General features: G+C 39.6%; 1 long non-coding RNA gene across 1 annotated transcript; it reads left to right on the top strand.

Moving 5' to 3' along the window:
- Positions 1-3,089: 3,089 nt before the first annotated feature.
- LOC120323013 lies at positions 3,090-3,986 on the top strand. Its single transcript, XR_005563056.1, has 2 exons — positions 3,090-3,273; positions 3,885-3,986. It is a non-coding gene; the product is annotated as an uncharacterized LOC120323013 (long non-coding RNA).
- The last annotated feature ends 5,044 nt before the right edge of the window (positions 3,987-9,030 follow it).

The raw sequence follows: 9,030 nt of genomic DNA, 5'->3' as shown, positions 1-9,030 counted from the left end.
CCACGAGAGACTGGAGCAATGTTTACCCTTGAAGAGTTCCTTGTGGTACTTGTTCCTCTTTTCAGTTCACGTACCCGGGCTGCTAAGGAAGGGGTGGGTTTCCCATCCCACTTCCTCATATCTTCTCCGTGCTCACGGAGGTAAAACCATAGATCGCCACGTGGAGTGTACCTTCTCTCCTTAGCTGGGGGACGCTGGCTCCTAATAGCAGAGACTCTTGTTTGTCCTGGTGAGATATGGAAGATCCCTTCCTTAATTTCCTCTCTTAGCTTCTGGTGTCCCTCTTCAATTTTCTCTTCCAGGCTTCGGACGTGTTCAGCCAGTTTGGTTTCCACAGATGAGACGTGGGCTCGTAATGGGGCGGTGACAGTGTCTTCATACATCCTGAGTTTACTAACCAATGCTCCCACCTTGTCCTCTCCCTCCCTCCATTGCAGCGTTGCTAAGTAGCGGGAATACATTTCTGGCCCGAGTCGTGCAAACTTTAACCACATCTGGGAGGTGCACTGTACGCCATCTGGACTTTTAGGGAATCTTTCATCGTCTGAAAAGATTATCTCCAGTACAGCTAACTCCCTTAAGCACCGGATACCTTGTTCCATCGTGTTCCACTGTCCTTGCTGTACGTGGAGGTCCTCCTTGCAAAGGTATCTCTCCCTCACACTGCACAACAGTCGCCGCCAGAGGCTGAGAGTTTCCTGCCTCCTTCCAATCCCCTGATCAATGACTACATCTCGAGACAGGGACCCCAGCTGTCTGGCTTCACTCCCATCTAGGATTGTATCGTTAGCTGCGGCATCCCAGATTCGGAGCAGCCAGGTCAGAATGGACTCGTTCGCCTGTCGTGTGAACTCTCTCCGGAGCTCGCGTAGCTCACCCAGGGATAGGGACCGAGTGATTATTTCTGGCTCTGTCTCCTCCAGTGGATGTGAAGGTCCTGCCTCTCCGTCATCATTTGCTATACGGACTGATTTAGTCTTTGATTTCCTTTTCTGGACAGGGGCGACTGCTATTGGTTTTGGTTGTTCTTCTGGCTCCTCGATGGTTTGTGTGGACACGGTGCCGGTTGGTTTATTTCTTTCTCCCTCTGACTCAGCTGTGGTTTGGGTGGACGTGGTGCCTGCGGATTTGGTCCTTCTCTCCTCCCCCTGACAGTGCTGTACCATGTCAAGTAGTGTCCGGTAGGCAGTGGCCAGGGCCCAGCAGGTTGCTGTGAGCTGGCCATCTCTGGAGCTGCCAGAGCATTTTTCCTTCACCAGTCTTATCATGCTAACAGGATCCTGCAGTTGTTCAGGGGTGAATTTCCAGATCATTGGAGGAGAAAACTTCTCCAAATACTGGCTGATGTCCTCCCACTTCCCGTGCCACTCAGCATTATCTGCTCCCAGGGCAGGTGTCCAGACAACCTCCCTAGAAGGCCCTGTTCTGACCCTAAACATGGTGTACACAGTACAGAGCAGACAGAGCAACACTAACAATAACATTATACTGTCCTTAACATCAAAAGGGAACTCAATATTTTCAAAAACTGTTGTAGCAGGTCTGAAGGGGAAGAAGGAGGTGAGAGGCTGGAAACAACCATCCCCCCCTGTTCCCCCAAAGGGCTGGGTACGATTTTTAATGAAGCCCCAGAGGTAGCAACCCAAACCAGGACAGGCAAACAGGACTGAATACACATTTACAATGAAACTCATTGCTTCTGATGTTAGAATGACATAAACATAATATACTAATAAAGCAATTTGGATCCCTCTCCCTGGTCTTAAAGAGAGCATCAAAACAGGCAAATAATACCCCATCTGTGGAAATATGAACAGGCTCAAATACAACATCCATGTGAATGCATCAAACAACATGGTGATCAGGGAGTTTCTATATCCAAATAGACAAATGCTTAAAGTGAAATTGTGATTCTGACTTCTCTCTCTCTGCCCCACGTTGGGCGCCAAAAATGTGCTGGTTTAAGAGTTAACCAGCAGGGGAAATGAACTCAACTCAAAGGAGAGATTATAAGTCAGAATAACAATTTACTAAAATAATACAGTAAGTACAATCATACAAACAAACAATTGGTCTTAACCCACAAAACCCAAATGTATAACCCAGTACCCTGGGGCATGAACAACGTGGTGTTCCTTGGGCCCCGCTTGAGTCCAAAGTAAAGGGAGAGGGGAAGAACCTGCTGGTGGGAGAGCTGTTGCAGTCTAGTCAAAAGTGGTGATTGCAGTGAGATGCTGGGGGGAGAGCTGTTGCAGTCTGGTCAAAGTGGTGATTGGAGTCCAGTATAAGGTGGTGATCCAAGTCTGTTTGAGAGCGATGAGCCGCAGTCCTTCTCTGGATCCCACAGAGTGGTTCCAAATGTTCCAAGACTCCAAGATTATATATCCTGCAGTTCAGGCAGAAATGCTCAGCACTTCCCTCAGGGCGGGGAGTTCCACAAAGGGTGTGAGGACAGGAGCATCCTCCTATCTCACAGGCCTCTTAACACCTAGTTTATAGCCTGAGGAGTCAGGCTCTATGGGCAGAGGGTGTAAATGGTTCATTGATAACAGTTTCTGGGAAATGGCATGGAAGCTATAGAATACACAGTTTTGGGTTACACCCATACCCTGATGAACTGGTCTCAGTTGTCCTAACTAGGACAGTTCTCTAAGTACATACACAGAGGCTCAGAAGGGAAATGTAGCCAACACAAAGATAGAAAAAGGATTTAATAAGAATGTAAAATAGACTGCACTGATCAGGTGCAGGGCTTTCCAGATGAGTATACTGACTAACCTCAATGTTCCCTTTTTGGTCCTTTCCCTAAACATTTCACATATTCCAACAATTCCTTTAAAAGAGCTCATAAGTTTTGCATAGTCTGAATGTTCTCTTCCCACTGCATTCCAAGATAAATCCTACACCTTTGTAGGCAATAGCTCCTTTATTCAGAGACATTCTTTTTTTGATGCATTTTAGTGGGTTTCACAGCAGAGGCAATGATCTAATTATTCTCTTCTGATTTTTTTTTTGAGTAGCTTACCCAGTGTGCTCCTTATTAGGTTACTATAGTTTCTTCACCTAACATTGTCCTTTGCTCCTTGCCAGGTCTTTGTGTTCATGTGATTACCCTTCACTCACAAACCATGGAGAAGCATTCAAACAAAGTCATGAGATACGTCACAGTGAACTGTTGCCACTACAAAAAAAAAAAAAAAAGATGATTGATACAATAAAGAGTTTAGTAGGCTTGTTTTAGATGGCATACCTAGAAAGGATTTTATCCCAAAGGTATTGTTCATTAATTTTTCAGCCACTATATGATACCTGAATAAATGTGTAACATTTTTAGAGAAATATATCCCAAATGAGTGGAAACAATATTTTCAATATTTATCCTAAAATACAAAACTTTATGCAGAAAAAAAGAGTGCAAGTATGCATGCAACTGAATTTACTGCCAGCTGAATAATAAGCTTAAGATCATAAAAGCAGTGCTTTGTCTTCAGTCTTAGATTGCTTTCACTCCTGTGCAAACCTTAACTAGCTAACCGAATGATTTAAGTGCTTAATCCTTACTCTCGCCTTCATTCTGCTTTTCTAAATGTGCTTTCTTGTTATTTTTGTGGTGATCATTTAGGCTGCTTGCATAACATGCAAAATGATTATATTGGAATGTCTCCAGGGCATTGAAACTTCCATTTATACATTTTCTAGACAGTATTCACCATATACTTGAGTGCATTTTGGTATTGTTTTAAGTAAAATTAAATATAAATACCCAGGCATAAATTTACTAGGTTCTCTTCTAAACTAATACTAGAAATAATGTGGTGTTGTTGTGTTTTGGGTTTTTTTAATTGACATCCTGTTCCTACTGTTCAAAATTATTTTTCAATCAGGCACAGAGAGTGCAGAGGAAAATGAATCAGCGGAGAATATTCTGAAATGGAGCTTCATTTAGAGGATTCAGCAATAAACTCAAGGGTTTTTTTATTTAGATATGGCAGACTCAATTAGCATCTCATTAGCAATAAGCTGTATAAATAGGCATGTTCAGCAAAGAGGGAAAAAAGTCAATAGTCTGCTGGCAGCCACTCAGTATCCTAGCACCAAGTTTTCAACACATACAGAAGCTCTAATTAGAAGCTTGTCCATGTGCATGCATCACTCATTAACTGCCTCTTTACTGAAAGGGAATAATGAATTGAGCCCTTTAATCTGACATTAATAAATTGCCACCATTTTGGGAGTATTTGAATGTAAAATGGGGATGTTCATTATCGAAATTATGTTTGATGAGTTGGGTTTGTTCTGGCTCATTGAGAAGGATAATTTTCATACTGTTAGGGCTCCTTCCTAAAAATGAGTCTGGATGCTTACGGCTTCCCCCACAGAACTTTAAGTGAGAATCTGAATCTATGAAGACCAACACTATAAACTACATATGTGTATAAACACCTGATAGGCAATGCAGTCACTGATCACAGCCAGCATGGCTTCATGAGAGGAAAGTCCTGATTATCAATCCTGGTGACAGGGTAACATACCTAGCTGATCAAGGGAAGCCAGTTGATGCCATCCTTTTGGATTTCAGTAAAGCTTTCAATACTATCTCTCACGGTATCCTTCCGGTCAAGGGAGGGGATTGTCCCGCTCTGCTCTGCACTAGTGCGGCCTCTCGTTGAATATTTCTTGCAGTTTTGGTCACCACAATATAAGAAAGCTATTAAGCTGTTAGAGAGCATCCAAAGGGGGGCATACAAAGATGATGAAGGGCCTTGAGGGGAAGCCATGTGAGGAGCAGCTGAGTGGACTTGGTCTGTTCAGCCTGAAGAGGAGACTGAGGGGAGACCTCATTGCAGTCTAGAGCTTCCTCGTGAAGGGAAGAGGAGGGGCAGACACCGATCTTTTCTCTGTGGTGACCAGTGACAGGACCCGAGAGAACTGCGTGAGGTTGTGTCAGGGGAGGTTTAGGGTTGATATTAGAAAAAAAGTTCTTCACCCAGAGGGTTGTTGGTCACTGGATCAGGCTCCTCAGGGAAGTGGTCACAGTTCCAGCCTGCTAGAGTTCAAGAAGCATTTGGATGATACTCTCAGACACATGCTGTGACCCTTGGGGATGGTCCTGTGCAGGACTGGGAGTTGGATTTGATGATGTTTATGGGTCCCTTCCAACTCTGCATATTCTGTGATTCTGTAATGACATGTTTCCTGCACCTTGTGGTTAAGATGCACAAAAGTAATTCAACATGACTTGAAGGTATGTCTTAGGGAGAAAACCACTCTTCTCCTGTTTACAGCATTTCTGTACAACTTGAGTCCCTCAGGAGGAATTCAGCTCTATATGTATGGAAAATATCTGACAAATACTTTGGGCCTAGACAAATTGTCTGTCTATTGTTCTGAGTCAGTTTCCTCTCTTACTAGGTTTTTTTCTGGCTGAATTTATCTTTTGTGTGAAACAAATAGACAAAGTGGACTATAATGCTTATATATGGCAGAAGACACCAATCGCTGGACCTTGAGCCACATATTGGTCACAAAACAAGGATCAAAATTGTGCTTTTCAAAGCTGCATCATGCTACTAATGAGGTTGTGCAAAGACTGATATGTTATCTGGTCCTCTCTCGGGTACAAAGGTACCCTAACCCCATAATGCAGTGGAAGAAGCAGAAGCTGTTGAAATTTTCCACGTGTGAAATGCTGTCAGAAACTCTTCCCTTTGACTCTAGTTATGTGATGGGTATGCTTTGTGTCCTTAGCTATCCATACAGCTACCTTCATGTGTGGGTTCACATGGCTGATTAGAGATGTTTACACCAGAGGACAAAAACTGATAAAGAGTAAGCTAATAAAGCAGAACTGTTGTACTATACATAAAAGAACAGCTAACTCTCTGAACAGGAAATAGATAAATTCTATATTGCTCAAGTTAAAAGCAAGCAAACTTTATTCATCTGTGACTGTAACATGGCTATAAAAATGTGCTTACCAAAACTGTGAAAGCAAATACAAATTTTTGCCAACGTAGTTCTACCCAACAGGCAAGATCAACTCTATTGTGGAGAAATATCATAATGTTGTCTTTAAATATTCAAAACTCATGTAAAAAACTCCATTCTGACATGTCTTAATTACCTATCAAAGTAAATTTAACAACATCTTGAAGAAATATTGTGAGAATAAAATAGGAAGAAATGCTTATTTACCTTTGATCACATTTTCCCAGTGAACTGACAATTCATTAGAATTAGAGACCATGCACACTCAAGTATGGTTTTTGGAAACCGTGTTTCTAATACCATGAGCACAACAGTCTATTACTAATTCATCTCATACAATTCTTTCCTGGTTTTGAATATCTTTTCCAAAGAAATAACATTATAGTCATTGTCTATATTTTTCTTAATAAAATTTCCAGTCTCTGTGACAAACTGAATAACTGCATATAATATTGTGTTTTATACAAAGACTTGTGTTCATGCTTTTTCTTCATGTGACAATGTTTATTATATATAAGGGGTATCAAAGAGCTGTTTCCCTATATTGATTTATGTTGTATTAAGTATATTCATATTTCCATAACACCCAAATCAGACATTTTTTCTATGCCAAAAGGTTCTCACATAAATGCATTTTGTATATAGTTTCTGCAGAGGAATTTTAACAAAAATGATTACTCTCTAGAAATAAGGATAGGGTTTTTTATGTACTAAGTTTATCTGGATTGGATAGAACAGAAATGGTATGTGTCTTTTACTTTATTTTCCCTAGCTCTTATAAAGTTATTGGGTGGCCAATGGATATTTAATAATATAATATTGAATTTATTCAGTTGGGTAATCCAAAAAGCAAACTTTGGACTACAAACTTGGGAAGAAGTGAGTCTACCACATTTTTCTTGCCAACTCACATCGGCTGTAGTTTTTTCTCAGTCTGACTTTGATATACAGACTAGAAACTTCTTGTAGTAGGATAATGCATAGAACACTGAATCTAACATTCGGTGGAGCTTCAATTGCACTGATCTTAATACAAACATTAAATATGGATAGTTTATAGGAATGATTTCTTAACTTGGAGAAACTATTAGGGAAGTTACTTAAGGTCTCGTATTTCATCAAGTAATTTAATGTAATTTAAGATGACGTGCTGAGTAGAAACCAGTAGTAATTTTATGCAGAAGTTAAACAACAGAAGCACTTGTTTTTTGTTTTACCTAAGTCAGTTAACATTCCCACTCGGAAATATTTTGTCTTTGGATTTTCAACATGGAACGAGAGAAAAAGTCATAGACCTAAATTCACAGTAAGTCAATATTCTTAATTAAAATCTATTTCACTAGTAGTCTTTCTAATCCTTGGCAGTGCTTTATCTCACTAAAGACTCCAGCAGACATGTGACAGAAGATTAAAATCAGACAGCTGAAGCAGCTACAACCACCAGACAGTCTCCCACCTTGTCCTTCTGATAGATGCTGCGACTTCAAGCAGAATGCCTGCCGTTTTGGAAGAAAGTTTCTAAATGAGCATGGCAAAGAAGAAATAGATTTATAACCTAACATATAGCAATTGAACTAAGGCTACATTCTATTTAGGAAACTGAAACCTTTATCAAGGCAAGACCTGCTAACAAATAACTCAGACATCTGTATGTTTGGGCAGCAACATCTGCAAGTGAATGACAGAGATGGCTAGGGTGATAGCAAATTTAGTTATCTGACTTCCATCTGCTGTCATATGCTTCTAGATATGTGAATGAAATATAAAGCTGATGAAGTATTCTTCTTGTAGAGGCTCACTCAGAAAAGTATCTCTTTTGTTGTACGTATTCTGGCATTAGATGTCTTCTGGTTGAGGAATCCCATATTGCCAGTTCTGACTACATAATCCTAACTACATATATTTAAGAAATGTATTTGCTAATTTCCTACCCAAGATCATGAAAATATAGAGAGACACTACACAACCTGAACACTGACTGACATTACACTGAAATTGGTATAATTTCAGTTATAATAAATTATAATTGACATGAGCTGACATATCTTTTCTGTTGCTAGATCTAAATGCCAGGGAATTTTTCTTTTGTATCAGAAAGAAGTTGGATTAGATAAATATGGATATGTCCTTTGTGAGTGACTAGATTTCTTTTAAAGATGAATTGTAGTGATATTTCTATTTGATGCATATCAAATTTCCAACATAACCCATCAACATGAAATCGTTTCTGCTGAAGAAGTTTTAGAGGAATTAATCAGAAAAAAATTAGCTTTCTAAAGTGTGAATTCATATATCTCACTTGCCATTTCTCTTCCTTTATGGACAATGAAGAGAAATAATAATTTCTAAGAATGCCTACTATTTATTACCTAGACACCTGATTATTTATTTAAAATCTAAGATAAACTACTAAAATAGATTACATAAAAGAACTCCAGAAGTGTTTCTTTATCTTCATGAATAGTAAAACTCTAGGATGACTAGGTGACATATAGGCATCTTTTGTAAAGTTCAGTAGAAGAATCCTACCCTATTGACAAAAATATGTCAGTTATATTGTCACTTAGCAGTCAAGATTTCCTCTACAGTTAGTAGAGACAAGTCAGCATCTCCATAAGGTGCTTCATCTCAAAGATCATTGAGTTTTTTAGAGCAGGATAAATTTCTGAACTGACACCTGAAAGCCACCATTTATTGCCATAATCTTGAGGGAATCTAGACAAACAGTTGAACAGAGCATTTCAATTTCAGGTAGCTGTTAAGGGAGATGAATCTTATCCATTCAAAGTTTAGTGTTTATTTTTCCATTTTTCTTAATCATTGCCTATTTGGAATCCATTTCCATGATTCTTTAATAGTCTTTCAAGACACCATACAAACTATCATAAACAGACTTAATACATGAAGGTTATTTCTGGCTTTTCTGCACATTTATTAGTTTGTATCTAAACATACTGCTTTCAGGTGTTGTTACGGAGTTCTTCGGGATTTCTTCTGCTGTTTTCTTACATTTGATGAATAAAGAATGTCAACATCTTCCAG

The sequence above is a fragment of the Pipra filicauda genome, unplaced genomic scaffold (genome assembly GCF_003945595.2).
Source record: "Pipra filicauda isolate LSUMZ 115617 unplaced genomic scaffold, ASM394559v2 scaffold184_size3518187_pilon, whole genome shotgun sequence".
NCBI lineage: Eukaryota > Metazoa > Chordata > Aves > Passeriformes > Pipridae > Pipra > Pipra filicauda.
The sequence above is the reverse complement of the archived record's forward strand: the minus strand, read 5'-3'. Positions and strand labels throughout refer to the sequence as shown.